This window comes from Oncorhynchus nerka, linkage group LG15 (assembly GCF_034236695.1).
Source record: "Oncorhynchus nerka isolate Pitt River linkage group LG15, Oner_Uvic_2.0, whole genome shotgun sequence".
NCBI classification, from domain to species: Eukaryota; Metazoa; Chordata; class Actinopteri; order Salmoniformes; family Salmonidae; genus Oncorhynchus; species Oncorhynchus nerka.
The window spans coordinates 82,264,302-82,270,900 of record NC_088410.1 but is presented as its reverse complement, the minus strand read 5'-3'; positions in this window follow the sequence as shown (position 1 = coordinate 82,270,900).

The following is a 6,599-nucleotide window of genomic DNA, read 5'->3' as shown; positions in this document are numbered from 1 at the left end:
ATCATATTTGTGTAGTGTGAATAAGCAATGTTTGTTGTCCAATAAGCATACGTTGTAACTTCAGACTCTTCCATGAGTTTCATTTTGCTGTTCAGCTGTATGATTATATGTAATGTATTTAAACTACATTTTTTGCAAAGATATGGAGTCTCTAGACTGAATGAGGGAGGATATGCAAAATGCAATGTGAACAGGATTATTGAGGTGTCTAGCTGAGATATAAAGAAAATTATGTTATCAATCATTTTTAATGAGAATATTAACTCTTTGCTTTGTAATGCAATCTAGAAGAAATTGGCCTAAAAAGCTATCTTTCACATGCCTTACCCGTAACCATATTCACTTGACTGACTTCTGTGACATATCATTGATTAATTGTATGTTAAATTATTGAAAAATGGGCATTTTGTAAACTTTGCTTGTATGTATAATTTAAAATTGTGCAAGAGCCATCGTGAGAATAATGGCATTGAAGCTGAACAGTTTCTTTCTTTCTTTTACGCGCAAGCAGTTATGTTCTTGTGTGCGACCAGTAACCTTAATTTACTGTGTAAAGATGGTTACATTTTTTAGCTTTGTTTGTCAGAGACCCAAATATAGAATGCTTGTTTACTGACTATATAATATTAATCTCGTGAATTTCCAATTTAAATGTATTATACAAGCTCTTTTCATTTTCCTCTATTACAATGTCTTGTACAATGCTTTTAAAGTTAATGCTCAGTAAAAGTATGTAGGGTCAGTATATTTATACATTTTTTGCTTTCTGTTTCCTTTCTTGCTACTAGCTGATGTGTCATTGGTCACCCTGTGAGAAGGTGCCATTACTTCCATAATGTGGAAATGTATGGAGTGAATTTCACAGGATCACCGCTTCTTGTCTACTAGCTTATACAATGTTGAATAATACATGTTACCTGGCATGTGCACGACATTATGCTTATTGGCTACCTTATAATTTCCTCTGCTTCAAATAGAAATGTCTATTTATGCATTTTAAGTGTAGTTTTTCACAAATAAAATTGTTAAAGTTGTCTATTCCTTGGGTGTTTTTGTAAAATGTTTCTTCCTCAGATTGAGCAAGGTGACCTGAGCTGTAGCTTCCATGTTTTATCAGTCATATCTGGCTGCATTCACAGATCAGCCGTCAAGACCGTCTCCCGCACTGTCACTGATTGAGATGTCTAAGTGTATGAGGAGGGTGGGAGGTGACAGTGAGGCGTTTTGGGGACAGTGGGGGACAGTTCAGTGACACGAGACATGGGGATCCTTACACGTAGACGGTCCCAGGAAAGTCTGCTAGGGAGCAGCTTCCTCCCTAGAGGCTGTTTCGCAGAGCAGCAGGTCAGTGAAGCTCTTTCAGACAGTGGGATGAGGCTGAGCTCAGAGCAGAAGCAGCAGCCCTCTGCTGTCTGTCTTAACCTGGATGACAATATGTTACGAATTTGCAAAACGTGTTAGGAATTCTAACGTTAGCTACCTGGTTAACCATAGCTAGGGTAGTGGTTATGGTTATGTTTTGAGTTAGGTTAAAGGGTTAAGGTTAGGGGAAGGGTTAGCTAAAAGGGTTAAGTTTAGGCAAGGATTAGGTTTAGCTAACATGCTAAGTAGTTGCAAAATAGCTAAAAAGAAGTAAGTAGTTGAAAAGTTACTCATTAGCTGAAATGCTAAAGTTGTCCTTGACGAGATTCAAACTTGCAACCTTTTGGTTGCTAGACATTCATGTTATACGCCCAACCATCCACTGACCAACCAACCTACTTTAGTTTTTGCCTTAAGTAGCCATCTGTCTTATGTAACCATACCAACCATAACATATCATACTAATTTGAGTGTTCCGGATTTATGTTTACTATGTTATGTCTACTCTTGAGACCAGGCTTCTCAACTAAGTATAAAGAGCAACTAAGTAGAATTGTACACATAAATCATAAAACCTTGCTGCCCTTTCTCCTATTCCACCTGTTGTTGGGGCTCTAGTCTCAGATTGTGCAGTAGTTATTGTGGTTCAGTACAGTCCTTGTAAAGTCTTTGGGCTATCCAGTGACAGGGTTTATGCTTCCCTGCTGCTTACTCCACTCTGCATGTCTTCCAGACTCCCCTAAAGAGAGAGACTCTCTTCAGAATGGCTTCTGCTACACTCAGGTCCCAACAGATGTCTCTCTTCCCCTGGAGAACCTCTCCTCCAGCCAAGACTTCACCGGCCTGCACTGCACTGTGATCCATATGGTGAGGAAGGGGAGAACCTCTCCTCTAGCCAAGACTTCACCGGCCTGCACTGCACTGTGATCCATATGGTGAGGAAGGGGAGAACATCTGCAGATAAGAGAGCAGCTTTTATGCGCAGAGGAAATCATGAGACCAAATGCTGAACAATTTGTTTAACAGAAAGAAAATGTGCCTGATGTTTCTCCAATTCCAAATATTTTGATGGTACAGTAATGGCTAATTTATCATGTAGAGATTAGGGAGAAAATATATTGTATTTTAATGATTCTCAAGACATAAAGTGTAGTCTGTTTAGCGTGTTAGCTAAACGGGGGATCCAGAGCATTGGTAGAACACCAGTTTGATTATGTGGGTATGAGACAAAGTATTGTCCATGATCTGCAAAATGTGATAGCACTAATCTGCTTCCAAGCATAATCAGTGGAAGACTAGTCTTAAAGCAAGGCCATGGGCAGATTGGCTGTCTGGCAATTCTGGCAAATGCTACAATGGCCGGACCATCTTTTAGTAGGGTGGGCTGGTCAAAATGTACTTAAAAAATGAGATGTAAAAAAACGATAATTGACACAGCTGGCGGCCCATGAGCCTGTTTTTTCTAAGTACTTTTGTGCTATTTCTCTATTGTCATAATAATCTATATTAAGTACATGGCTGACCAGTAGGCAACGGCCGGCCTTCCGCCAAGATCGCCTGGCCCAGTATTCTGATTGGCTGAGATAAAGTGGTGCAAATTCACATTCAAAGTCAAACGCATATCATCAAAGAGAGTGAAACCTGCTCTGACTGTCAGTCGCTTAGTCAAAATAAATACAAATTGTGTTGCCAAAAAAGTTGGAGATACCAAAAAACATCTCTTGAGGCAGACGCTGCTAAATGTGTGAAATTAACCAACTTATTTGCTAAAAGTTCTGATTCTGCTGGTCCCGAGTACTGTGTCTGTGTCTGTGAGAAATGATAGATCATCTGCTGTGATGCAGTCAAAGTAGGAAGAAAACAGACAGACACACTCACGCACACTGACACAGATCATGTAGCGTACTACTGCCAGTTAGGCCTAATATTTTGGCTGTATATGCTAATTAGGAAAGTGGCATTCGGGGGAACATTGCAATATAGCTTAACAAGTCTTTAGATTGGCTTTTATAACACATAGGTAAGACAATAGTATCTACTAGACATCTTTCCAGTGTTTTTTACCAAACACAAGTCATCATGTATTACAATCAGTGATGAAAAGTACTTAAGGAAAAATACTTTAAAGAACTACTTAAGTATCTGTACTTTACTTTACTATTTATATTTTTGACAACTTTTCCTTTTATTCCACTGCATTCCTAAAGAAAATAATGTACTTGTTACACCATACATTTTCCCTGACACCCAAAAGTACCTGTTACATTTCAAATGCTTAGTAGGACAGTAGCCAATTCCCCCATAATGTAAGGAATGTGAAATTATTTATACTTTTACTTTTACAACTGAAGTATATTTTAGCAATTACATTTACTTTAGATACTTAAGTATATTTAAAATCAAATACTTTTAGACTTTTACTCAAGTAGTATTTTACTGGGTGACTTTCATTTTTCTTGGAGTAATTTTTTATTAAAAGGTATCTTTAGTTTTTTTAATCAAGTAAGATGTTTGGGTACTTTCCCAGCACTGATTACAATAAAGGTAAATTTGGGGACTGTGTATTTTCATTGTTTTATCAATATTTATTAGCTTTTGTATCTCAGTCTCTTCAGCCCAGCAAGTGAGTTTATGAGCTGTAGTAACTCTAGTGTCGGATTACATTACATAGCCACTAAACTGAAGGCTGGAAAGTCCCGCCTATCTCCCGCTTATTTCATTCGCTGAAAGGCCCGTCACTGCTTTTTTGATCAACATAGAATGTTGTATATTGAATTCAATAGAAGAAAACAGAGGGAAAGAGAGAAGTGACCCATTCCCATAATGTAGCTGTGGTGAATGAATAAACACATATATTAGACAAAGAAGAAAATCACTATAAATGCCTTATAGATGACCATTGGCTTACTGTATATAATACCTTATAACAGCCTAAATCCATATTTGAAATAGTGCATTTCAAGTGTTCCCTCCTGCCCACTTTAGATCCCTCAACTTAACCAAGACTAAGGAGATGATTGTGGACTACAGGAAAAGGAAAAGGAGGACCGAGCACGCCCCCACTCTCATCGACGGGGCTGTAGTGGAGCAGATTGAGAGCTTCAAGTTCCTTGGTGTCCACATCAACAACAAACTAGAATGGTCCAAACACACCAAGACAGTCGTGAAGAGGGCACGACAAAGCCAATTCCCCCTCAGGAAGCTAAAAAGATTTGATATGGGTCCTGAGATTCTCAAAAGGTTCTACAGCTGGTTGCATCACTGCCTGGTATGACAATTGCTCGGCCTCCGACCGCAAGGCACTACAGAGGGGAGTGTGTACGGCCCAGTACATCACTGGGGCTAAGCTGCCTGCCATCCAGGACCTCTACACCAGGCGGTGTCAGAGGAAGGCCCTAAAAATTGTCAAAGACCCCAGCCACCCCAGTCATAGACTGTTCTCTCTACTACCGCATGGCAAGCTGTACCAGAGTGCCAAGTCTAGGACAAAAGGGCTTCTCAATTGTTTATGAATTGTGTCCTTCTACCCACTCCCCACTCCCCACTACCCACTCCCCACTACCCACTACCCACTCCCCACTACCCACTCCCCACTACCCACTCCCCACTCCCCACTACCCACTCCCCACTACCCACTACCCACTCCCCACTACCCACTACCCAATCCCCACTACCCACTACCTACTACCCACCACCCGCCAACCCCTCTTTTACACTACCGCTACGTATGGTTACCAGTATGTATTAAGCAGGTAATGTAGCAGGAGAGGGGACCACCTGGGGGTTACAGCCACCTGCATCTCCTCAGACAGCCAGGCCCTGTACTGAGCTGCAGCTCTCAACCCACTCAACACACTCCCTCCCTCCTCACAAGTCAGACCCCTCTGAGAGCCTCTCCGTGTACCAGCCAGGAGCTGAAATCAAAGCACTCTTCTTGTTAAGCACCCCCGCTGAGATAAACAGTTTCTTCGTGCCTCGGAATCTCTTGAGTGCAATCTCTGCTGCATTTCTTTCATTTCCTGGTGGATTATTTTTACCGCAGAGTGTTAACACCTTCATAACTGCAGTGGTTTGGAGTGCATTAGAGGTTGGTGACTCTGCCAATCTCTACAAGCCCTCCCCCCCCACTGGGCACTGAGCAACGTCTTGTTTAGATTTACATTTGGTTGAGTTGTCAACTAACATGAATTCAATGTGAAATCACTTGGATTTAGGTAAAAAGTTGGGTGAAAAAAAGTCGCAATTCCCTGACATTGACAACTTCTTTTCAAATCCAATCAGTTTTCCACGTTGATTCAACGTCATCACATTGAATCGTTTAGTTGAAATGACGTGGAAACAATGTTGATTCAACCAGTTGATTCAACCAGTGGGACATGCCCTTCGAACTCTTAACAGCTGACAGAAAAAATGATTATAGTCCATTTGATACATGTTGTAGTTTGGTGCACAGACAAATCACTTAAGAAAATTGAACTGAGCGCATGCTTACAAAGGACATTTTCCTCCACTGCTTCCTTGAACATCATTAGGTTTTCTCACTCCGACAGAAGACTCCAGCAAACATGCTACATTCTGCTGGCCCTAATGTAGTTGCTGAGATATTCAGCTGAAAAGCTTTGCATTTCTTATTATGAATACACGTCACACACACACACATCTCATTCATCTACTGCAATCAGCAAGGATAGCCATTTAGTTTGATGGGCTAGATGGGCTAGAGTCAATATGACACTGATCTCTAGTCTGAGGACAGGAATTCCCCTCTAATGACCAAGACTAATCATGACTGGCAGAGATGGTGGTTTGTTTCGTGGTCTTATTTCCAGACAGAAAGTCTCTGCAGCTTACATTAGGCGTATGAATGTTGATGATGATGAACGATGCTAATAACTGTTGCCAATTATCTTTTCAACACTTTTCCCTTATTTTGCCAGCAGCAACAGCTGAGCTGGTGAGACAAATGGATTGCAACCCGTTCCTCATGAGTTGACAAAAACACAAGTAGCACATTAAGAGCAGACATGATTTGTGATAGATGCGTAACTACTAACTATATTGCAGTTATTGCTATTGTCTTATAGTGCCCATCTACATGGATTGGTCAAAAGTCAAAACGATTTTAACGCTGTCTCCCATCTGTCTGCTGAGATCATAACAGCCATTAAAATCCCAATGATAAAGGATTTATTGAGCAAAGCTGGGACTGTAAATCTCTGTTCATGAACATGTCTGTG